The 26694-nt window shown below is 41.6% G+C and overlaps 1 long non-coding RNA gene across 1 annotated transcript in view; it reads right to left on the reverse strand.

Moving 5' to 3' along the window:
- Positions 1-7628, reverse strand: part of LOC136362166 (uncharacterized) — a 97949-nt gene extending 90321 nt beyond the window's left edge. Inside the window, exon 1 of the long non-coding RNA XR_010743746.1 lies at positions 7560-7628. This is a non-coding gene — a long non-coding RNA (uncharacterized lncRNA). The remainder of the gene's footprint in view (positions 1-7559) is intronic.
- Between the last annotated feature and the right edge of the window lie 19066 nt (positions 7629-26694).

Consider the following 26694-nt stretch of genomic DNA (forward strand, 5'->3'; position numbering starts at 1 on the left):
CTGAAAAAAAAATATGAGGGGAAACCTGGAGATGTACAGTATAATTATGAAGGCAGGCTTGCCAGTACCTCCAACAGAACAGTCCAATGTCAGTATTCTTAATGAACTGCATTTTCTTCCACATGTGGGAAAAAAAAAAAAGGAAAAAAAAAAGGAAAAATATTTTTAGAACCTATTCACGTCCCCAAAACCAATCTCCCAGACTCATCCCCCTCATCCCCAACCCAAGGAGGTTTCTATTACACATATCCATCTTTCTGAACAAATAACTTAACTCTGGGTTAACTGGCAGACATTCCACATTTTCTGACATCATTCTAACTTTGTATCAACTATATTTCCTGCTAGGAAAAAAAAGAGTAAAAAAATCATTTGGGAAATACATTTGTTGTCAAGACAACTTCCAGCACTGAATGTCCAAACTCCAACAGATGAGATTTTTCTGAAGGTTTCTTTTCCAAGTAATGGAAGGCTTTGCTTGCAGCATCTCCAGATACATCTTTTTGCAAAATCATAGAACCCTTAATGTTGAAAAAGGCCTTTAAAATGCTTGATTTCCTGCTGTATCTAAAAACCACTTCTCAGTCATGATCTCCTGTGATGCCAGAAGACTTTGCTTCCCTGCTAGGATAGAATCCTTTTGCCCTGCTCAGTACCACATTCTTAACCAAGAGCAAATCAGGAACAGAATCTCAACACTATAAATCAAGTAAGGTGGAATATTTGCGAGTGAAGAAAGCAAAAGCCTGGGAAAATTCCTCTGGCTTTAATGGGCCTTGAATTTCACCAGTTTTTGTTTCTGTCATGGTGCTTAGTTCATTGGAATTAGGCAAGCCACTTAGCTTCAGAAGTAATAAAGAGTTTTGAATATTTAACTCAAAAGCTTTGCTCTCCCTGTTGTGTGTGCGGCCACGCATGTTTTACCTTTCTGGAGGCTGCCCACAAAAATGAAGGAGAGAATCACACTAGAAACAAAAACAAGGGTAAAAATAAAATATACTGACTGTACTACAGCCCTGGGCAATGCTTCTTGTCTCTAAGTGACCTACTGCAGCTTCCTGGCCAGGGGTCCACAGGATCTGCATCCCCTCACCTGACTTTTTGGGGAATTATTTCACATCCTCCCTCTCCAGCCTCTGAACTTACTGACACGAGATAAACTTTATCAGAATCCATGTTGACCTTCCTCTCTTTTGAACTCTGAAACATTGATTAACTTGTAAGTTATGTAGCAGAGGGACAACTTCAATAACACCCTTATGGGTGCTTTCCTCCTGACTGGTGATTTCAGCCCTTTTAACTCTTTAAAAATGATTACAAGGGCCAAAACTTACTGCCCTCTTTCTTCCAGCTCGTGAAAATGGAAAACCTTGCCTGAATATTAAGAGAAAGGTGATTAATTTCTTGTAAACTGTTAGCTGCTCCCTGAGAATGGCCACTAGCAGCTAGTTGCAAAGAAGTCATTGAAGCAGGGCTAGCCACACTTCAGAAAAAAAAAGCAGGTTGCTGGAGTCATTCTGAGCAGAATTTTGAGGAAGTCTTAGACATCACAAAAATAAGGTGCTCCAGTATTAAAAAAACAAAACCAAAAACCCACAGCTGTAATTTAGAAACAACAAAGCCTTGAATGAAAAAGAAAAAGGGGCAGAAGAAAGTCTTCATACCCATAACCAGCACCTGTAGCTGTGCAGAAACATAGGATTCCACCGTTTCCAGCTTGTGTTTGTATCATACTGAATTACAACTTCTTCATCCTCTCCACCTCACCTCACCCTGCTATTTTTATTTTTCCTACATACTGAAGACTCCTTGGAAAACTGATTTAGTGGCTAGGTCCAGCTATCAGGTACTTATTTCTGTGAGGTGCACACCAGAGGCCTGACCTGCTGGATCCTCCCCAGCAGCCCCAAATTATCAGAATCCTAGAGGATAGTTTACTTCCTATCCCGGAGAAGGGCAGCAGGATTTCTCCCCAGCCTTGCAGTTCAATCAAAACCAGCTCAGGAGTTCCATTCTATATCCTGCTCAGAATCAGGGATTCCAATAGCACAGCAGCAGCCCAAATCTGTGAGGCAGCCTCAGCCTGCACTATTTTACCTAAGAACTGGTGTGTTGTAGACAGCATCACAGATCCTTCAGCAATCTCTGGTCTCACAAAGATGCCAGGTTGATGGGGGGAGCTAAGAAGGCTCAAACACAAGCAGCTGTAGCTGCTGTTCCAAAACACTTCAAAAGATTTACACATAAGTTATCAATTCATAAAAATTATACTCAGGACCACCATAAACTGTGTTACCATTCTCACAGGCCTTCAAGCTTCTTTTTAAAGAATTATCTTTCCTTTTGCAGTTTAGCCATTTCTACCCTACTGCCTTTTAGTCCTGCCTGGTTACAGGGTTCAAGAGATAATTTCTTGCTAAGAAATCAAGCCAGGATGAATAATGCCACTAGTGTTATTTATGTAGGGATAGTACATTCCGTGGATGTTTCCACCAAAATTATTTCAAAGTGCTGTTTCGATATCCCTGTTTCTCTAATGAGCAGAGTCTTGTGTTCACAACTAAAACATTAAAACAGTGTAACATGTACAGAAGCTTTTACAGTGCCGGCATCACAGCTAATAGGAATCAGTACAAACACATTCTTTTATTGTGACATTACATTTTTGGAGTTCAGTGGCCCTTATTATCTCTCAAGGCAAGTTGAAACTTCTCATGATTGACCATGTGCACAATATGTGCACAAGCAGAATCAAAGGGAGGTCAGCTATCTATACCCAGTGGGTTCACCCCATCACTCTAATTATATTTTTTTACTTTGGAGGATGGCTCAGGGAAATAGGGTGATGATACAAGGTAAAAGATTTTCGCAACAGGCACTAGGTTTTTTAAACTATTAGGAATATATTTACAGCGTAGGGTGTCAAGCTAGTAATGCCAGTGTCAGGTGGTTCTTAGCTACAAAACAGCACATTTCAGAAACACTTCCACTGAGTTCTGAATTTTACCTCCCACCACAGAAAAATACATTAGTTGACGAACACATGGTAGGTTTGGGCTAGATCTTTTTTTTTTTTTTTTTACATGACTGACTTGGTGAGTTTTGATGTCTCTCTTCAACATGATCATGCATTATTTTGCATTATTTTTCAAAAAAAAAAAAAAAAGCTGACTCTAAATCCTTATTAGCGTACCAGGAACTGGGAGCAAAAGAAGTCTCACAAGCCTAGAAAACCAGAAACAGCTTCTTCCAAAGGCACAAAGACTACTAGAGGGAACCTTGCCCATTGGCTAGAACACACAGCCTGGATACTAAAGAGGTAGAGACTGTATCATCACCACAAGCAGAAGGAAGGTGAGGTATTTTGTTTGCACACATCTCTGAAACTTGGCAAGACTGAGGAAGTGAGCAGATATCACTCAGCTGCACATCTTCCTGGCTGTCACAGCACCCAGTTTGCTGAAAGACACCTGGTGTGCTTATCCACATGTGAAAGTCACTTCAAATATTTGTTCTTGATTAGGTATTATTTTCGATATTACCATCTGACTCACCCATTCACAAAGTTTCTTTTCTTTGAGAAAAAAGCAGGGAAATTATTGGTGCTTGTATCAATCACTCCAGCTTTATGAATGAAAAGCTTCTTCATTTCTTATTGCCTCCCAAATGTTCAGGGTGTGAACCAGACAACCAAAACTTTTAAAGGAAAGCAAACCTGTGCATTTTTAATGGAAGAACGTAGCCAAGAGCTGCCACTGAGTGACACGAACCAAAAATAAAAATACAGATGACTAAGCACACCCTTGCCAAACAACTTCTGAGACCAATTAAAGAATGAAACACAGCAGTGCCAAAGCTTTGAACTAGAGGAAGCAGATGCTTTTGCTGCTGTGACATGCATTTCCACCCAGCAGGTAAGATGGGATGAAATCCGGTCCCATCAGGTCACCAACAAGGATCCAGGGCTAACAGCAGATCAGGCTAAGCCAGCAATAACAACGCTTTTACATATGATTTCCTGATACGTGGAAGCTGGATATTTCCGCTATTTCATCCTCTATTTTTCTTAGGACAAACGGCTGAAAACTAAATTGCAATGGAATGCAAGCCTCTATTTTCTGATCCACAATGGTTTATTGAAATGAGCTGCACGGGAAACATTCCTGCCCTGGATGTAGGAACAGCAAGTGGGGTGACCACTGCACACACAGGCAGAGGTAAAGACACTTTGCTTGGCAAAAGCAAAGGTGGTGCAGGTGGAATTAATCCCTGGTTAAATAATAGTCCCTTCAAAGTCCACTCAGGAGCGTTACTGCTGTCAATCTAACGTGTTTTATTGGTTTATTACCATAATCCGTTTTCACATAGTCAAATCTTCAGATGTTTATGTTTTCACTAGGCAAAAGCCATAGGGAAACCTGTGAAGCTCTGAGGCAGGTTGGTGGGAATGAAATTTTATTTTCTTTGTAGCACTAGCAAATAGATTTGCTACAGCAGTAGCAATAGAGGGGAAGCTTTGCTTGGGAAAAAAAAAAAAAAAAGTAATCCATTTTCCACAAGGTTTTTGTTTCATCTAGAAGTTTTTCATGCTACAGTCAGTTCCCATTTCTCCGTTTTTCTCTCCAGAGGTCCCTAATGTCAGCCACAGGCCGCTTCTGGTCACTTTCCCAAGGGAAAGCTTTGTGTGGCATTAATGGCTGGAAAGGCAAGGATTGAGAACAGCATGAAAATACATGGAATATAAGGCTCTAATGACAGCAATAGTGTATTTTAAACTTGGGGTTCCCCAGGGTATTACATCAGTAACTCAGCTGAGACACAGAACCAAGGGAAGAACTCTCACGTCGTTTAACTATTTGCTATAATAGATGAAAAGAGAGAAGATATTTTAATTAAAACTCCTCAACAGTGAAAGCCTAAAGCCAAAATCTCCCAGTGACCTCACCTTTGCTCATGCATGTTCTGGGGCATTCAAAAAGGAGAGAAGTCAGGCAGAGCAGCACAAGTACAGGGACCCTGCTGTGCCTGCACAGACACTTGCAGAACAGATTTTTTTTCTATTAGAAGGGACCTCTTGAGATCTTCCAGTCCTACTCCACATTCATTCACTCATTCCACCTTGGAAGTACCACAGACATGACCTACTGATGAACCACATGAAATTCCAAGCTACAAGCAGGGCATTTACAGATTTTTATTTTTTTTTTTTTTTTTAATATCCATTTGCTAGGCTGAAACAGTAACTGAAACACACCTACAGCCTTCTGGAACATGTAAGTACCAGCAACAGGCACAGGAATGACTGTGGATGTTCATTTGCTCTTGTATTTCCACTTGTCCCTTAATCATCCCAGGTTTCTCCAGCCTACGTGTCAGCATATAAATGTCTTTCTCTTGAGAGAGACCTGGCTATCCCAAGCAACAGACACGTCAAAATTCCAGCTGAAGACAGGGAAAAGGATGGTGGCTGTTCATTATTTCTCAGGGACAAATTCAGCACTTCTCAAACTTCACATAAATATTTTAATAGTCAGATTATCTGTCTAGTCTCAGACTTCATGACACAGAAAGCAAAAATGATTGTCTTAATATTCCGCATTCAAAAGGACCTAATTTCATTATAGGGCTGCATTTTTGTTCTGTGCAAAATTTAATAAATTATGGTTGCATGTTAAAAAAAAATAAAGAGGAAATGAAAAGTATATTCAGTCAGGTTTCATTTTCACAAAACCATAAGCATAGACAAGAGGGAATATAAATAGTGCACATTGGAAGCCTTCATTGTTTAAGTTGCATGTAAGCACTTCTTTCATCAACAGAGACTAAAAAGAGGAGAATTATACCATAGATCACTTTTGTTTTTCTTCAAAATTAGATAGGTAAAGATAGCAGACTAGAACTTACTAATAAGTGAAAGAAGGCCTTAAAAATCTGAAGAAATAATAAACTGATCCGCCCAGCTGTAACTCCTCCAAGTTATTCTGTCTCAATCCAAACACCTTCGACAGTGGTCCTCTAAAAAGACCTTTTCAATCTTTCCTTGCGTTTTACAATACACCAGTGTTGCTCAATTCATTTAAGGCTTAATTCATGAATAAGAAACCACATTTACTCCACGCTCCTGCTTGGGATCTATCACACAGCTGGGATGAAAGGGCCTTGATTCAGAAGTTGCCAGGAAGCTGGGTCACAGTGGTACAGGGGCAAAGTTTAGGCCAATACAATGAAGCCCACAAAAATTTGAGTAATATGCACTTCTCATCGCAATACACAGGAACTTGCACTTACTGAGTCCTACAAAATACTCCTTACAGATCCCAAAGGTCTCGTTAAAGAGAACATGAACAGAGACTGTGGGCATCAAGTATTTCTCACCCTCGGCTGAAACTGCTGGGATGGGGAAAAAAGGAGATGGCAATTGTAGCAGAATGTAAAGCAGAGCACTGTCTGTTCTCCAGTGCTGCATAGCTGCTGACCAGAATAAATAATGATTTCCCTCATCTGAATCTTAAGAAACACTTTGGGGTTCACATGCATGTTGCACAACGTTTAGAGAGAGGGGAGAGGAAAGCACCCTCCAGTCTTGGACAGGAGGGGTTGTGAGCAGCCTCCAAAGCCCACTCGTGGTGCTCAGGAACACTAAAAGCATCTGTGTGGCTGCCTCCGTCGGGCAGCAGCCCCTCAGTATGCAGTGCACATACAGCTTTACCTCCACAAGAGAAAGAAACATTCACCACGGAGGGGGGGTGGGGAAATAAAAATAAAATCCATTAGCGTTCCAAAACATTAAACAGTGGAACAGAGTGTTTGCATCTTACAGAGTGTTTGCTGTGAAATTCTCAACTGCCAAATGAAATGCATCAGTGCAAAAAATAGCAGAGAAATACCAAACGATGCCATCATGTTCAGAACCGCAAGCATTTCCTTGTATTCACTATCCCCATAGCCAGACAGGGAGGTTCCTCCACCCAGTGTGACTGTAACTTCCCTTGTAGAAATACCACGAGCGCTGGAGTAAAGCATTGAATGTGGTTTTTAAGGCTGATGATTCAGCTCAGAAGTGGCACACACGCAGCCAGGCTCACTGGAGCATCGCTCTGCATCTGCAAGCAGCAGTCAGTGGCGTTGGGAGTATCCCATGCAATTGTTAACCAAATGGAAAGATTCCCCTTTATCCATTTCAATCGAGTCATTACACAAATCATCACCTTCTCTTCCCAGAGCAAGGATCTGGGAACGAGATGCAATTTGCAGCTGAATGGGAAATTTTTGGTTACAAAGGGATGAGCACAGCTTCAGCAGCAACGGGGTTCTCCCAATCTACACCTGCTCCTGCTACTTTTGGAATGCTGGGCTTGATCCTCCTGCAGAACTACACCCAGTGCAAATTGAAAACATGGAAATGAAATCTTGAGGCTCCTTGAGCAAGGGAATAACTGCTGAGGGTTGTTTAATGCAAAACTTATCGCCTTATCTAATAGTAACATACTCCAGTTCCCATTCTGCTTCTCCTCTTCATCTTATCTCAGTCTCTCTATTTAGGAATGCAGAAGCCTCACCCTAGCAAAACTCCAACTCTCTTTGCAGTCACAAAGCTCCTTCTTGTTCCCCTTGTGCCATCTTCTAGCTCCTCTCTAGCCTTTGTATCGCACTGTCCCCACATAACCAGGCTCCTCCTTGCAGTCCAGCTTCTCTCTTCCAGCCCACATCCTTCCTCAGATCTTTCACATATCAACCATCCCAGTGGTTTCTTATCACACTGCTCTTTCCTTCAACATCCTGCCATGAAACCTTGCTATTTTTCCTTAACTGGAACTGTAATCTGTTAAACTAACGTCCAGATCCTGGTTTCCATCTGTATTCCCAGTCTCTGTGTCCCACTTGCTGCCCAGCCAGTCTGTTCCTTACTGCTGTGCTGTTCTACCTCTTTTGGAGCAAGAACTAAATCTCCCCATACAGTTGTCCATGTTTAACTGCAATTAAATCTAGGAAAATCCCATTCAGCTCTTGACTCAAGGAGTCCAAAACCACTTCATGTACTTCAAGGAATGAAGTAATGGCAGTATCACAAATCCCCAACAAGCACATCCAAATTATGACTTAGATTTTTATTTTCCCGGTTAAAAAAATGTGTTCTGTACACAGGAATGGCAGGAGGGGAAAAAAAAAATATTTCACAGGCAATCTGCAATCCTTCCAAATTTTAGATACTAAACTCAATCTAAGCTTCCAGCACCACCACACTTAAAGTGCCAAAATAACATGATCAGAGTATTTTTGACATGGGCAACCATATGTATTTTCATTCTCATTCTGAGAAACATCTGGATTCTTACTGCAACATGCCCAAAACTCAACTGAAGTTTGTTACTCCAAGAAGAAACCACAGGCAACACAAAAACATATGGCCCTTTGCCCAGGCAAAAAAAAAAAAAAAAAAAAAAAAAAAAAAAAATTCAAATGAGCTAACAGCAAAATATTATTAACTTTTCTATAATCCATGGTTTTCAGAAGACCTACAATCAAGTCAAATTTCATAATGGCCTTGGAATGTATTATACATCAAATAAATATTAGTGAAGGTTTGCAAAGGCATAAAGGCTATCGGCGTACCTAGCTTCCCATGAGATCCAGTGGAAAGAAAGCAGTTATCCACAGGAAAAAGGAAAGTACTGCAAGAACTTGACTGAGTTTATGAGAGCAGACTGGGAATCTCGGAAGTTCTTACCTGAGCTGCCATCTCACCGCTGGTTCCTAAATGTGGATAGGACACGTGCCATCAATCCCAAAATCCTGCTCTGCACCAGCACCCACCAAAGATCTCAGGCTTGACAGGGTTGAAGAATTCAGCCCATGTGTCACAGCCAAGCCTGGCCTGAGTCCTGACATTATATATATATTTTTTTTTATCTTCCCATCTGGATTGAGAAGCTCCCATTTGGTGGGTTTCCTCAGATCATCTCAAAATTCATTTGCACTGGTTACCACTTAGGAATTTTTTTTTAAAAAAAGGAAGATAAATTGTCTTGGATATATGTTTTAAATTAGTTTATTTGCTGTAATATTTATCTTAAAGGTAAAAAGATAGGATAAGCCAGAGAAGATAGAAGACAAGAAAAACCACACATTCCAATCTTCTATTTTATCCACTACGGAAAAAACTAGCAAACCCTAAACTTTTCTTCCTAACTGCAATCCTGGTCCTAAGTTCTCCCTTCAGCAGTTCATCCTGAGCAGAAATTACATGTTTCCGCATTGTTTAACCCTGCCCTGTCCCAGAGATAGTTCTTGAGTTTTGTCACCCTTCACAACAGCTGCTTTTTCTTAACTTATCCAAAAGATGAAAGGTGGGGACAGAGGGAGCGTGGAAAAAGGGCTCTTTAGGCCTGTCTTTTGGCTTTGGCCAAACATCATCCATGAGAGTGGGAAATGGAATGACACGATGGGGTGAAGGTTCTTGACTGTTTACAATTAAACACCCAAACCATAAGATATTTATTATTTTGTCTTTGACATGCAAATTTTAGGAATCCAAAATAGAGCTCCCCCCAAAAAAAATTTTTTATGTGGCACTGAATTGTGATTTACTGTTCTGATGTAAAAAGGAAAAAAAACAAAACAAAAAAAGAAAAAAATAACCTTGTGTTTGTGCTGACAGCTCTATCAAAAAGCTACTAAAATCCGCAGAATGTTTTAAAAGCTGTTAGAAGGAACACCACTTCCTTTGAATTGTATACATTTATGGAGGGTTTTTTAATAAGCTTTACAGATGTCATTCCTGCTATTTCAGCAGAACTCCCCCATGACTGCACAGAGCTTGTGCTGTACCTGGAACCGGCAGCACCTCTCCCTGTTCCTCTGTCATCTGAAAACTTCCCAAATTCCCACAGAGAGATAAAGGGGACTCTAATACACGAAGGGGGCAAAAGAACTGCTTCCCAGGGCTGGGAGTGCCATTTCTGCTATGATTTGTCTCTCCATTCCAGTACACAGCAACTTTTTGCTGCAGCTACAGTTTCAACTGGCAAAGGGGACTGAAGGATTTGCCTATTTCCAGGAGCATAGAGGATTAGGTCACTTGAAAGGCTGAGAGAAGGTTCTGTGAGGGAGCTGCCTGCTATATCCATCATTAGAAATGCAGCACTCCAGCTTCCAGCCTCATTTGCACATATACACAAATTAAATTAGATATGCCAAAAGAATGCTGTGATACCGCATAATATGCACCTTAAGTTTTAAATGGAATTGCTTCCTATATCCATGTTTGCCTTAACACTGTAAATACGGAAGGGTGTAACCCTTAACAGGCTCTTATCAGTTAACTACATAGAAATAAGCCACAGTTGGTGAGTTTTTGAAAGCATTGACTCAGCAGTTTACTACTAGAGATGACTTGGCTGCATTGAAAGAAAAGACTGGGGGAAAAAAAAGAGAGTTCTCTGTAGGTAGTTGGCTCATATTTATGCTCCTTTTAAGACTCTACATACCAAATTTCAGCGTGTTGTGAGGAAGAATATAATTAGTTTGCTTCCCCTCCCTCTCCTTTATATAAGGAAATAGTGAATTATTTATGCAGTATCTGCTTTCCAGATTTTTGAGTATCAGTTAAGGTTTTTGCCAATAAATAATAATAGTAATGAAAAAATCACAAAACATCTTTTTTTTTTTTTACAGGCCAAAGCACTGAGCATGCTATAATACAACACAGCTTAACATCTGGTGAGCCTGATGTCACAAAAAACACACGTGAGCATTTCCACTGAATTAAATGAGACCCTTGACTTCTTGCTCACACAAGCTTGCCAAACTGGAGCTTCAAGATTTCATGCACAAGACTTAAACGAAAATGTCATTTTTACAGGGGTATCTGAAGCCAGTGATGATCACAGACCTGTGCTGTATATGGGCCTGGCTATTCACAAGGAAAAAGGATTTGGAGAATGAGGACTTGTCCCTTTATATTCAGGAGAGTTTCACCAACACTGACAAAACACCAGAGTATGAAATCAAAAAAGACATTTTATTAACAGCAATGAGTGTTTCCATCTTTGCTTTATGCTCTCCATTATTTCTAAACTACTGACCATAAAAGCACCCAATACTGAGCTTATTATCAATGATTATTATTAGACTGTAGAGCTGAAACCTTGGGTACCTTATTTTCTGGAAACACCTCTACTGTCCCACAGCCATTCCTAAACATCTCTAAAAATCACTGCCTGAAGCCTTGCAAACCCTGAAACCAGGTTTAGGTTCAGTCCAGATCCTCGAAGGAAGCACACTTCCAGGTAATGTCCTAGTTACCCCATGAAATCCTGCACACAGTCATGTTTTGACCTACATGGTTTACAAGCTTTTAAGTACACCTTGAATTCCAAAACTGAGCCAGAAACAGACACATTTCTCATCTGTGGCACCTTCAAAAAGGGTTTACAACTAGTGAGTGCAGTAATAGCACTAGCAAAGCCAGAGGAAGGAAGCTGTGGGAACTGGACAGCAAACAAGGGACATGGAACACTGGGACAGCAAAGTAGAACAGGAATACCGTGACACAGCTAAACAGAACAGCTTAAACACTTTTTCTAGGTAGGAAAAAGGAAATAAACTTATGGTAAACCCTGGATTTGTTTAAACACTTCAATTGACAGCAAGGATGGGAAACACCTCAGAAGAGTTTTGCAATATTCAACTCAAAGTGTTTAAAAAAAATCAAAATGAAACCACCCAATCATCAGTGTGTAACAGACACAGATAAAGCCAGTGCTCTACATCATCACAATTTCATTAGAGCCTTTGAAGCCGTGCACCTTTGATCTGAGGCAAGTGATAAATGTTATGTTTAAGTGGATTATTGCATGTCCTGTTTAAAACAATGGTAGGTCTGAGCTGGCACAGTCATGGTGCAATGAGGAAATAACCTGAATGGCCCAGTCCCAAAAAACAGAGGCATCTGCTCCATACTTTTCAGATAAACAGGTGCCTGGGTGCCTAAGAGTTTCTAGAGCCATGACAAATAACACCCACCCAGCCTGGGGGGTGAAGGACTGGACACAAACTATTGGCAGAGTAGAGGCCTTGCCTTTGTATTTCTGAGTACCAGTGTGAGGAAGTGCAACGCATAAGTATTTCCCAGTGCAAACAGACACGACCCAAAGGCAACAAACCCTCTTCAAGGGGCCCTTCTCAACAGAAAAGAGCCAAAGCCAGGGTATTTGTTAGAAATCCCTTCCAGTTTTGGGACACACAGATGCAATACCCACTCGGGAGCTGAATCTCACATTATAAGGTCTTACTCAAAGCCCCAGTTTCGGTCAAAGGCAGCAAGACTGTCCTAGACTTGGCCACATGAGTTTTTTTCTGAGCAGACCAGATTTCCACAGCTCTAATAAAAACAGCTGTCAGACACTTCCAGTCCTCCAATTTGGAATTCTACTTCACGCGCTGTAATGGTTCTGAATCCCTTAATTTATCATAAACCTTAACCAGAGATGTTTCATTGTTTAAGAAGAGGTTTTCTCAAAACGCATTCTAAATTGATCTCACAACATTTGTGTGGGTTTGTTTGGTTGCTTTTTAACTTGCCACTCTGAGCAATCAGCAGTTTGCTTGTGTTTCTAGTTCTTAAAGAAAAAAACGTGATGGCTGGGTTCATCTGAACGCAGCAAAAGCAGAAAGCAGACAAGTGTACTCCAAAGCAGTTAGGGTAGCAAGCTTAAAAAAACCCCAACAAATAAAAAAACCCCACCAACAACCCCAAAATAATGCCACTTACATTCTGTCCTCATGCCCAGGGTTGGATTTTATGGCCCTCACTCATAAACCAATAAATATGACACTATTCCTTTATCTCTTACACCTGCCCCTATAAACTATCCTAAGCTGTGAAGTCTCCATGAGCTCTTTCCTAGTGCTGCTTTGCCTGCAGCTCAGTACAGTACAGTTACCTGCCCAAAAAGTGACAAGCAGGCTGTAAAGGACTGATAATAAACACAAAATAATTGCCCACAGTGGCAGACTAGTGGCATATTTGTTAACAATTCTGCACAAACAGCCACTCAATGCACAGAGCTGCTAAAGTGGAAGAAGCAAATAAAAACCAGTGATTATCAATAGTCCAGTTAAAGGTATCAACTGCAGGGAATCATGGGAATGTAAACCCAAGTGCGCTCATTCCAACCCTGAAATATTTGGGGTGAATGCCTGCTTGGGATTTATTTTTGCTGTTGTTGCTAGGAAAATGGAGGAAGGGAAATAAAAAATACAATCCATTTGATATCCTAATTATGTTTCTCAATATTGTCACTGCTTAGAGGCTGACTGGAGCACTTCTGTCATTGGGGAAGACCCCTTATGGAACAAAGGAGTTGTATAAAATCTCCCCTGGTCTGTGTTTGGCCCCTTTTTTTTTTTTTTTTTTTTTTTTTTTTTAATAAGGGGAGCAGTAACTTTTGGTGGATGCATTGTTGCCTCTTCTTGCACATCTCTTCCTGCAGAATAAATCACTTTATCAAAAAACCCTTGGCCCACAAAACCTAGCTCCTGAAGCTGCCATAGTAGAACACAGCAGCAATTTAGCTATATATATAGGAGTAGTTATGATATTCTTATTTGCAGGATGAATATTATAGAGCAAATGAATGTGAGCCATAAAATGTTACTATCAGAATAAAATATATTTATTTTCATACCTACAAGCCAGTGCCAATACTTATGCAGTTAAATGGACTTTGTAATCAGCACATTGTGGACAGCTTTTAACTTAACCAAGCAATAAATGCTTCTGATGGGCAGTTTTTCCTCATTCTATATAGAGAACAGTGTACAAAAGCTTAAACTCAGCTAAGTGTCTTTCCCATTGCTGCTAATTTATACCTAATTCGGTCCTCTATTTTTCTAACTCAGACTAAGGTAATTCAGCTAGGTTTTTTTTTTTTTTGTAATTGAACATTAAATATCCCCCAATAATTGCATTTAACAGCAATGTTTGTATTTTGGGATAAAACCCCCTACTCTTCTAATCTGGGGCTCCCTTGATACAGAGATGAAGTTGTTTATAAACTGGCTGGAGCAGCTTTAAGAGAATTCTCAACAAGACAACCCTTCCTCCTCTTCCTGGGCAACCACAGAGAAGCACAAGCGTTCAACACTCCTTTGGGACTTGGGAATTATTCACATGGAATAGGAAGAGGAGGAAAATAGGAAGAGAAGGAGGAAAAACCCCTCAGCTCATACTCCGTTCTCTCAATAGCAGAGGGTCTGATAAAGTCAGGTGCTCCACAACTCCTACAAGCAGCTGAGCACCACTAAACACAAGCATCTTAAAAGTGCAGCTCACATGGGACCATTTTTAGTTCACATCCACTCACAGCCCCATTACTGAGAGCCTGGCAGCTGCTCTGGGTTTCTGCAGGATATAGGTTGTGAGGGTCTGGAGACTGTGAGATGTCTAACTACCATATTACAGAGACACTTCTTGCACCTCCAAACTATAAAATGTTAAGGAAGAATTCTTTGACCCTGTACCAGCAGAGATTGTGGCCTTTAAAATAAAAACACTGCCATGACAGCACAGAAACAACCCATATAATTAGGCTTATTCCCTTCCATACCTCATATTTGTACAATTATACTACACGAGTTCTGAAAAATCTCACATAGTTCTGCAGTGACTAGATTTCCACTAATGGGATTTGGACACATATTCCAGTCCTTTCATCAGCAATAAGGAAACTGAATGTTCTCTGCTAATCAGCTCAGCACAGTCATTATTTAACCCTCAGACAATGTATGGCAGCAAAGCCTCCATTTTCAACCTTGAGAAGGCAGCAAGCTCTGTGAGCTGACCCTGCTGAGAGCAGGCAGAAGCCAGGGAGACTCCTTGTAGAGAAGGGATGGAGACACACTTCATCTCCTAATGAGAAAAAAAATTCAACTAATCTGACCCACTGCTGAAGCTACAAATAAGGAAAATCATCAGCCTGCACCCAAAATTACAGATACGGACTGTATACAGGGTTTAAAGATAAAACGACAACACCAACAGGCATCAGCTTCATCCCTTTTTTTGGGAATGCTTCAACAAGGATAGGTGTAAAGACAAGAGTAAGTCAGGCTGCTTTGCACTGCAGGGAGGCTCCTTTATTTTTACTCTCAGTCCAGACAGTGACAAACACATAAGTGAGAGAGAAAGAGATATCAGCTCCTACTGGGCTGCAGTGCAAGTGCTCTTTGAGCACATCCTCCTGATGTGAGCATATCCTTGTGTGATCTTAGCTGGAGACATAAACACGTCCCCAAAGGATGTAATTTAGAGACATTATCTGACACCAAGCAACAACGTAAGTGTGGTCAGAACAGACCAATCCACGTGCCTGCAATAAGGTGGTTGAATTCTAATACATTCCAGTATTTTTATTTCAGCATCCAGAAAGGACTTCGCCATAAAGCCTCGACATTCCATTGGATTGCATAGTTGTATTTGTACTCCCACTGAAGTGGCTCGAAGTAGATGAGACTTATAGAGTGTAACAAAATTTTAAAATAGGCTAATATTGATGATGTGAAAAGGGCTGTGTTTGCTTTTATTTTAAAGGTAGACACTCCCTACTTCTGCTTAAACAGAGCAGATGAGGCATCCCCCTTTAAGACAAAGAAAACACGGGCTGAGGGAAGAAGCATCCCTAATCATTGTCAATTTATATTTCTGCAACAGCAAAAAGTCTCAGTGATTGTTAGGTCTGTCCCCACTAAAAAAGAACTTGAATACTGACCAAAACAGCAAGGTGAACTACTTTTAATTCTTTATATATTTGGTTCTGTTATTGTGCATCTGCCTAGCTTTAAACATATGAATACTAACAGGTGAAAAAGAAATACCTTTATTTGAGGATGTGGATAGACTAGGAGATTGCTGGGACATGAAGTTTACCTGTAAAATCTCTGTAAATTTGTACTTCAGATGTGTCTCTGCTTGGTCACTTACTGCCAAATCTCACTTGAATTAAATCTCCTTTGAGTCAAATACTAATGGTTACTTTCTTTAAAGTTAACCCACACACATATATTTGCATCCATGACATTTCAAAGCTATGCCACGTGGGGCAACCTGGAGGTGGCTGCAGTAGCCTCCCAAAAAAGCCAGGAGGGTGCCAGCTGTGACTCCAAGCATCCTGTCACCTGAGAGCACAAGCCATGTTTCCATGTGTGGCAAAAGCAGTTGCTGGGGCTCTCCAGCAAGGAAGTCTGTGTATGAACACATTTTGCAAATATGTGTCATTTCTTGTCTGGAAGTGAGGCTTGGCGGTAGGAGACCAGGGCCAGGAATTCCCCATCCAAATACAGGCTCAGTCAAACTCTTGGCAAGTTATTTTTCTACTTCTTGCTTCTTTTTAACATTGTCATTGACAGTCAGATTTTCATGGTCTTCTAAGATTAAAATGATAGTGTTAAACTAACCTCAGATACACAAAAATACAACTTCTGTTATTGCTAAAACTCAAGTATATTTTAAATTTACAAGAGAGCCAACAGTGAGGTAGGCAAGCAAGCACATACCTTTGCAGAAGCCACACCAATTTAGTTGTGTTCCAAAGCAGCTCCATGCTGTGTGCCATAATGACATCAATCATGCACTCCCAGCACAGCTAAAATCCAACAGCAACATGCTGAGTAAAGGATGGGATGTGCATTGCACAACCCCTATCACAACTTACCCAAATGCTTTTCGGGATCCATTTCACAGCAGGGAAAACAGACAAGAAAAACGGATTTTTTTCAAGGTCAGGCAGTATCAGAGGCTGACCTAGATTTCCAGAGGTCTCCCCTAAACCACAGCTAGAACTCAAAAACTTTCTGCAGCCTAAAACTCTGGACATGAGTTCTGGTAGTTGCCTCCATCCCTCCTCCACAACGGGCAACTCAGCCTTCCTTCCCAGAAAAGAGATAATTAGAAACACACTTATTACCAGCAATTGGAAATAATTAACAGGTGAGATTACTTCCTAGAGAGAACCTGGTTTCCTCAGCAAACCCAAAACCAGCCAGCAAAAAGAGCTTGTGATTCAGTGATAGCAATTTTCAATCTGTGATGCAAATTAATACATTATATAATTAACACCCAGGTTATTCCTGTGCACTCCACTGGTTTTGTTTGTTCCCCTTGAAGTGAATTCTCTCACCCTGATGCTAAAGCAGTCAAAACAATAAATGCTGCAAGTCAGCTTCTAAGGGAATGGGGCACCTCTCCTCACAAACAGGGTGCCATATGGATTCCCTTCATGAATACAGGATTTCCTTTTAAAGTCACAAAACCTTTCAGCATTTAATGGCTGGTGCTGGTGCTGCTCAGGGTCCTTTTGTGATTTGTACCCCAAGGACACAGAGCCCTGTGCACCACCAGCTTCTTTCCTTGCTTTTCACCCCTCATTATCAATCTGTGTAAATAAGATGCACAGCATCCGCTGGTTAATAAACAAACTCTCACTTTGATTGCACTTTCAGTTTCCAACTGCAGAGCTAACTTAACAACCAAGAATAAACACGTTTGGGGTTTCGGTGCCCTTGGAAGATTGTTCACAAATACGTGATTCATATCTGATCCTGGACATTAACACTTTCCTTATGACTCATACATGCAGTTAAACAATAAAACAGAAAGCTTATTGAGGTTTTGTTTAACATGCATAAAGCACCTATTATTCATATTTTTCAATTTAATTGTTTGACAATTTGCCTGTCCTATTATTAGCTGCAAGGAGGGGATGTTTCCACTTCTGTCTTGGAATAAATAGGTGCTTTTGAATTTACTCTTTTATATTTAGGATCTGTCAGCAGCAGTTCAGAACGTAAATAACAAAAAGCCATTAAGCACTGTAAGGAGCAGGGTATGTGCCTTACCAACCTGCCCAGAGAACATAATTTGAATGGAAAGAAGGCAACAGCCCTGTGTTTCTTGTTCTATAGAGCATGATGTGTGCAACACACTGATCAACACACCATTTCCTCACATTGTTTTCCTTTGCAAAGTGAAGGATAAACCAGAAAATCTGTCCTTCCTCACACAATAGAGCCTTTAGGTCTTCTATCTGGTCCCTACACATTAGGATGTTCACGGCAACACAATTCCCGGATAAATTGTAATGAGCAACTGGCAAATCTGAAACCCATTAAGAGTTCAAGTTCAGCTAAAAAAACCCTGAGGGGTTATTTTTAAAACTTTATCCTTCACTGTTCAGTATTCTTTTAAAATATGTAAAATCATCATAATTGGGCCGAATTTTCAGTTTCACTGACAAAAGAAACCAGCTCCATGGTTACGCGCAGGAACCATGGAAGTGCTAAGCAGAGTTTTTAAGAATCATACTGCATTGTATATATATTCAGGCAAAATATAAGATTTTGTTCTCCAGTTTCAGCCTGCAGGACAGTTTCTTATCTTGGGACATGTCTGTCTGTCTGGAGTGTGGAATCTGTTGCCTACATGCTGCTTTCAAACCCCTTTTGCAAACCTGCTCCTATCTTTATGCAAGCGATTTCTAAACAAGGACAGAAGTAAGCGTTCCACTGCAGGCAAAGCTTTTCAGTTTGCTCCATCGACCTTTTCCAGAGGGTAAATTCTTCTAAAATACTAGAGGACAAATTCAGGAAACACACTGATGACACAGGACCATGTTCTGCAGATGTTGTTCTTGTCAGTAACCCATCAAGTGATGAGTAAGAGCCTCCTGGGCTCCATCCTAACCCAGTTAAAATTACTCACAAAATAGTCACTCCGTAGGTGCGAGGTGGGCCTAAATTCAGAGGCTGGCTCTGCCTTGAGAATGCTTTCAACTCTGCCCACTAATCTGTGTAATTTCCAACTGCTTCCTGGCTTTCCACGCTCCTCACTGGTGGAAGTTGTGGTCTTGCACATGTAGTCTTCATTAGCTGACCTTGCAGAGGCAGGAACGATGATTTGCTGGTGTTGACAAAGCCTTTCTGCCCTCCCAGCTGTGGATGCTATTTCAGGATGGCTGAGCAAGGACAGGGAAGATGGAGGAGTTACTCACAAGCAGACATCAGGACCAGTCATTGCCCCCACATGGCTAATAATTCAGTCCCATAAAACTACATTTTTGGTAAAATAATGTTAACACCACAACCCTGTCTCACCAGCAGAGAATAAATAGAAAATCCTTCCCTAAGGATGAAGCACCGTCCTTAGTTTCCCCCTCAGGTTTCCACAGACACAAAGGGAAAGAGAACAGTGCCTGTGCTCCTGCTTGCTCAGGAACAGCCTGCTTGTAGTTCCCACATCCACTCAAGAGGTATACAACTGGGCTGGTGCTGGGCTCACTGCCCTAGCAGCTGGGCATGCCCTCATTATCCCTCATGAATGGTTACATTCTCATTAGAACAACTTCCAAGAGCCTCACCTGCGAAGGATTCTCTGGGAATAGGTGCCTCAGGCAGCAGCAGCGCTCCCAAAGGACCTGCCCCAGATGACCTGGATGTAGATGCCACCTCTGGGTGATGCCATGCACCTCTTTCCTGGCTGGAAAGCCACCTGAGGGTACTGGAGAGCCACCTGAGGGTCCCTCAAGACCAGCCAGGGATGAGCAGGCAGGGATTGACCCAGCTGGGCATGGCAGGCAGCATTCGGCACGATGGCTTCGCAGGCAAAACACTTCCAGGCACTCCTCCATTCCAGATTGCCTCACAGAACAGTAGCCAGTTGCAGGTTCCACCGTGCAGCTCTTATCTCAGCACCAGATGACCAAAAAAACCGAAGGGAAATACGAGCAGGGGAAGCAACTCTTGGTGCTTTCGTGTGCCGCTTGTTGCTAGGAAAAATATTTCCTTAGTATCTCCGTGGGCCCTGCAAGTCAGCATCAGTGGAGCTCTGCTGGTTGCCAGAGAGCATAAAACAGCAAATGTCAGGAAAAAAATAGGAAGAAGGAGTAAAGCTTTAAGAATGTTCATGAATGTCTGTCCCCTCACACGGGCAGCGAGGAGACACAGAGACACGCACACCTCCAATCTTTTCTGGAACAAACCTTGGGAGCTTCTTCCCAAGGTATTTTGTCAAAGTTCCACTTCTTTTGTTCATTTTTTTTCTGTGTTTGGTTGTTTTGGGGGTTTGGGGGGATTTTTGGGGGGTTTTATTTTTGTTTTATTTGGAGGGGGGTGGTGTTGTTTTTTGTTTTAGAAGGTTAAAAGCAGTTATTTGTGTCAGAGCAGCACAGGGTGAATGGCAGCCCCTCTTTGCTTAGTGCTGAGCATTTGAAATGGGCAGAAGACAGAAGGTGGGAAGGGGCCCAGCAGGGCCAGGGCAGGGCATCCTTTCCCCGGGGATGGTGAGACCTGGGTCTGCCCCCAGTGACACTTCTAGTCATAAATGGCACCTGATACCCAAGAGACGAAGGCAGAAAACCCCTCCGGTCTGAACACCCCACACAGTTCTGAGCCCTGCTGAGACTGGTGACAGCATCACGGTGTTCCAACCTTCTTAGAGGCCAAAGAATAACCCATTTCCTAGGCCAGCTATTCATCCATGCTTCTGCTAGCAGCTCGGGCCAATGACAATGAAGGGCTGGGGGTGGGGAGTTTGAAGCTGGTTATCACTCAGAGGAGTCACAGAGCAATTCAGTGGATCTGTGTGAGCTGGGTATCAAGCCTCCATTAAACATTTTCCAGCCTCCACTGATCATCCTCCAAACTGTTCCATGGCTGCTCCCATTGCTGACTGCTGTTTGAGTTCTCACATGGTGCTGCTCTTTGAATTTTCAGTTTTTCACAATAAAGTGGTCTTCTCCATTCTCTTTGCATTGTTTTATAAGCCATTTGTTTTTAAGTAAGACTTTTTGTCCCTCACAAAAAGAAAGAGCCAGACTTTGTCTGAATACAAATCCCATACCGAGCACTGTGCTGACATTTGCGCACAGAGATGTGCTTTCCAGTTTATTCTATTGTGGAGGGGTTTTTTTTGGTTTTTGTTTGTTGGTTTGGGTTTTGTGGGGTTTTTGTTGTGTTGTTGGGGTTTGTTTGTTTGTTTTTGTTTTGTTTGGGGGTTTTGTTGTTTGGTTTGGGTTTTTTTTGGTTTTGTTTTTGTTTTTCCCTTTCTTTTTAAAAGTAGTTCAGTGGAAAGTTTGGATGGTTCCAGGCAAGTATCCTTTAACACCACCAGAGAAATAGCCTGAAAAACTGGAAATATATCTCAGTGTTGCCAGAGGAGCTGTGTATGGGTTGTAGGGTCCTTGCTTTTGCTTTATTTTACATATATATATATATATATATATAAAATATATATAAAGGACAACTTTCATTGGTAGCACCAGCAGCTGTGCTTCTCTCCACCTGGATATATTAATGCAAGTGCAAGATTTCTGCTGTCCCAGTCACCTGCCTTTGTAGAGCTCATCACTCACGTTGATGCACAGCTCATGGCTCACCTTGGGGCGGGTCCCTGCGTCCACCAAGGATCCTGACTCCATTTGGAGCAGCACAGTTCCAGCTACGAGTCCTTGCTGACCTTCAGCAGAGGCTGAGCGCTCAGGAGGACACCAGGACACGGGTTGTGCCATCGGTGTGGATTTATGTTCCCAAAGACACAGCAGTTGCCAGGTGTTACCTGGCCGCGCTGGGTTTGCTCCAGAACACCAAGGTGAAAGGCTGGAGCATTATTCCACGGCGCCATCTAGCTCCCACTAAAGGAATTCTGTCCAGAGCTCTTTTCTCACATCTTCTTTACCTAAACCTTAGCTAATACTTCGCAGAGAAAATACGGAAGATGGCAGACGATGAGAAAAAGTGAATGTCACTGTTGTCCCTTCTTGAACCTCCTGGGGGCCGGGAGAACTGGAGCAAGGCAAGTCACCCCACAGTCCCTGCTGTCCCTCTTGGGGACCTTTGCTTTCCTCACTCTGGGAATGACAAGTGGCTTGTTTCTGCCAAACATGGGCAGAAAACCATTTTGGGTATGCACAAGCTGCACCACCCTTTCTTCCCCAGGTACCTCTCACCCTCTGTCTCTTTGTTGCACCGCTGGGCCACTGTTCTATGACAGAACAACATCCAGGACGTGCAACAGCAACACCACAAAAGGAAAGACATAAATTACTGCAGCTGGCCTTTAATTTCCACTAGTTACATGTAAGACATCATGTGTTACCTAAGTTTTTTCTAGTGATAGCCACTGTGGTTAAGCTGAGCATTTTCCACCTTAAATATTACAGATGATTGGCAGATTTCGAATACATGAGAATTCAGATTCATTTCCTACAAAGAAACAACATCTGAAGGCTATTTCCTCTCTCTGAATATCCTTCACTCACCAGGCTCTCAGCCTCTAAGCCTGTTTGCTAAATAGGAAGAGCTCTGTGGCTTGCCCCAAAAATTTTAAGACATGGGGCTTTGCTTGTACCCCTCAGGAAGACAGAAGACAGGCTGAGATCACACAAACCAGGAAATGCTCGAAAGCAGGGAGACAACTGTATGAAAACAGGCAATATCCAAGCAAAAAACCCAAACTTAAAACTCCTACTCAAGTCTGCAGGACCCTTGCCAACCTGTGAGCTAGGCTCCAGTGATGTATGGATTATATTTGCTCTGCTCTATGCCAGAAGCTTTTAAACCATCTTTACAAATATGTTCCCATCTTTTGCCAAGTGAATGTGCAATCTTTTTCCCCTCACATTGGTATCTAGTATTGCTCTTACTAACCTAGTGATTTCGGAGGTCGCAATTACTTCTGAATATTCTCAAATACTTGTTTGGTGTCCACCAAGCTTTAGTGCTTTCTTATTCTGGCAGAACAAGCACATTTTGTGTATTTACTTTACACAAGTGCTTTACAAAAAGAGCAACAAAACTGCCTAAAAATGCCTGAGTGATCAGTGGTGTTTTAGCTCTGCAGATTGGCAGACTTGTTTGCTCTACTGCATTACTCTTGAAACAATGAGTTGTTTCTCCACTTTCCTCTGTGATCTTTTGTCCAGAGTGATCCTTTTTCCTCTCACGAAGCTGCCACATTCTGTGTCTGCACCAGCAGGGACTTCCATTAGCTAGGCCTGCCTTTTCTGCTGTACCCCTTTTGATGTCATACACAATTCTTTTACATTTTCCCAGCTCCTGCTGTCTGAGAGGAAAGGTTGGATTAGGCTCCAAAAGCCTGGAGATGTGGCAAGGACACACGACCAGACTGAACCTGCAAGTGGTTCCATGAAGATGGGAACTCTGCCATCAGCACCAGCCCCTGATGTCGTTTTGGTCATGCCCTGACCTCATTCCTCCTCATCCTTCATGTTACAGATGAGCAGAGTGAGCTGCAAGGCCTCCTCTCTAGATTTAAGCAACATTTGATAACAAAGATCAAGTTTGGAAGGAGATGAAGCAAGACCAGGTGTTGCTCAGGTGCAGGAGGTTGACTCCCTTCAAATCCCCACATCCAAGAAGAACTGATAGGAAAGGACCCTGCAATTGCTTCTGTAGATTTTATTTAGTGCAGCCAAGTGTGGTCCTGGTGTTTGTTAACTTTTAGGCTCAAGTGCTTGTCAGATATGAATAAAGAAGTTTCCTCCTTTCCCAGGGGTCGCAGCTGTACATAAAGTAAAAACTAAAATTAGAAACAATGACTTTCGCTAAGGAATGCAGGAAATGTTGTGATGTATTTTCATTGCAACCACTTGAAAGCAGAATTGCTGTGGAAATAAAGCAACTCCAAATACACTGAGCTTGCTGACTCAGTTGGTCCAGAAAAAAAAAATAAAAATCACAAGTCAGCAATTTGAAGCAGCAGAGCACCAAATGTCCTGTGTCTGCACCACTGATGTAATGTGCATTGCAACATCATCTTTCCCTGAATGCTCTGCTCATGAGTTTGATGAGCCACAGCTTTTTAGATGAAGCTTAGAATTTGTTGCATATTACATACGAGACTTTTCCTTTACAGCTGAGGCTGGTAGATCTTGGAACCATCCAACTTCTAAAGAAACAGGACTTTTAAAGGGAGTAATTTCCTCCAGCTTCCTTCTGACCCTGATCTCAGGCACACAGCAAATTAAAACCCAGCACAGGTCTACCCAGTTCTCCTAATGCACTCAGAATTATCAGCATTGCAGCATTTTCCATTCAAAACAGTTATGCAAATAAGCTTCTATTGCCACATGCAAATGATTAAATTGATTTTGTTAATTTTTCAAACAATTTCCCAAGCTTTATCAGCACCTAAGGAGCAAAATATTAAGAAAAAAGTGGCCAGCTCTTCACTTCAAATTTTCCATTTAACATTCTGCTTTAATAATGGCCATAATAAATTATTAGCAGCAGTTAAAAAGCTCTTTTAAAAAAGGATGTATCTTCTAGTCTATGGAGGAGCCAAAAAACCCACAACCTAACTATGAGAGATTTGTGGAATAAAAGTTCCTGCTTTAATATTACAATACATTTCTGCATTCCTGAAGCTGCACAAACTGCTATTTGGAAATTTAATGAGTGTGTACCGTGACATTATATAATTAAATTTAAGGAGAATGACTGCATTTAAATAGAGATCTAGGAATCATTATATCTTTTGCACATTAAATTGGACAACTATGAAATATAAAGTAACCCAAAATTAAACATAGAAACCCACTGGAACTAATTTTTCTCCCTTTTTGTTTTGTCCTGCTGAAGTTCACACCTTGCTGCTTCTGTTCATGAAAATTGCGCAAGAGGATTTTATTTGCTGCTGCCAAAATCCCAAACATCAAGATTTTTTTTGTGTTCTGATGGAGTTGGCCACTCTTGAGAAGTCTGGGCTTACTTTCTGTTGTTTTTTTCTCTTATTTATCTGAGTATTGCCCATTGTCTGTTCAGAGCTCTCTGATTTTCTCTATCATAGCAATTCATTACGCTAATTTAACCCCCACCATGGCCATCCCATCTTACATACCCTTTCCTGCTTCCAGTTCCCCTAATTTTCCAGTCACTAGGATATCCAAAAGTGACTGAGAACTAGTTTATACGCAGACAAATATTTCCCCATTGTGTCTAAAACCCTCCACACTGCTCTGCTACAAGGATAAGGCGAGAAGTAGCAACACACTTGGAAGAAGAAGAGAGCACAGGGAAAGCTACCAGGATGAAAGGGATCCCACAAAATACCAGAAACTTCTTAGAAATGCTCTGCTTATGCTAGAATAGTGCCTCTAGCCTTCGTTTTCCAGGAAAATTGCCATGACCATGTAACCAGCAGAATGGAACAGCTTGGCTATTCTCAGAGAAAGTGAGCTTTAATAATGGTGCTTATTCTCCCTGAGGAATATTTCTGGATGGAGGACACTGATACTTTGCTTTTCTTGCTGGCAGTTCCCAGCCAGGCCAGGACAGCCATGGCTCTCTCTCCCAGCCCTGAGCTGGTGCAATACATCACTCACGAGCAGCTGACAGCCCAAGTGTTCTGTGCGGAGCCACACGGTTGGGCTGAGGATGGTTGTGGTCTCTGCAAAGGGAAAGGAACATTCACCAGGAAAACGAGATGAAAACGGTCAGCAGAGAGTGGCCAAGGAGTTTTCCAGCTCTGATTTACTCTGAGCTGTTCTTGGCTCATCACTCCCCTTCTCTTTTCCTGAAGGATCCATCACTACGCAAGTGGGTTTGTGGAATAATAACAGCAATTCGTTGCATCGGAGTTACTTTATTCCACAAGCTCAGGGATAACTGTGCTCAAACCTGCTTCTCTCAAAATACTGAAAGCAAACTTGTAGCATCCCATAATTTTAATTCTTTGCATGACTGTGACCTTGTCTTTCAGCCTTTAAATACAAGGTAATTTAAGGTTGAAGTGGCTCCAAGAGAAAAAATAAAGACTGGAACAAGGATACATTAATTCAAGTGACATTTAGGTCAGTGCAATCTTTGGTTCACTCACAAGAAACCAATTTAAAGTCCAAGACAGTAATAAAGTTGAGTGGCAAGAGGCAGTTCCAAGCTAGCACTGTGAAAGGAAGGAGAGAAATCATTGCACTAGAATCTTTGTTTCTTCTAATTTCAAATAAGAGATGGAGGACACAGAAACTTGCTAAATTATTATTAATTGCTTATTTGTCCCACAATAAGAGCCATAATCTCATGTCATAGCACAGACCATTAGCATGGTTTTTTTACCCCGTTTTAATCCTTAAGTGGCACAAGTGGAATATCTTCTGATATTGAGGGGTTACTTTTAATTGACATAAATCGCAACCTCGGGTCCAAAGCGCATTTTTATCAGCTAAAATTTAGAAACTCTTAACTTGCGTTTTTTTCTTTCCCCACAGGTTAATTTTCTTAGCTCAGGATGGCTGAGCCATCCTGATATGGTACCTGTATGAATAGAAAGACATTAATTAAAGAATCCCTGTGGTTCAGGTCTGTAAATGAAACAGAGTCCTTCTGGTGATTGTGGTTTCTGCGTGTAACAACGTGCTGTCCATCCTTATTACTCCAAATTCTTATATGAACTAAACCCTATTTCTCAGAGGAAAAATTAATTCTTACACTGAACTGACTGTGAAGATGGGAGAACTCCCAGAACATCTGAGAGTGTAACTGATACAGGGGATAATAATGGCTACTGCAGGTATAGCCAGGTACTGCAACCAGATCAGGAATTTTGAGCTGCCACAGACAATTATTTCTGGCCCTTTGTAAGACGTGTACACCTGTAATTTTCCCCTTTCTTACATGTATGGAAAC

The sequence above is a fragment of the Sylvia atricapilla genome, chromosome 6 (genome assembly GCF_009819655.1).
Source record: "Sylvia atricapilla isolate bSylAtr1 chromosome 6, bSylAtr1.pri, whole genome shotgun sequence".
NCBI lineage: Eukaryota > Metazoa > Chordata > Aves > Passeriformes > Sylviidae > Sylvia > Sylvia atricapilla.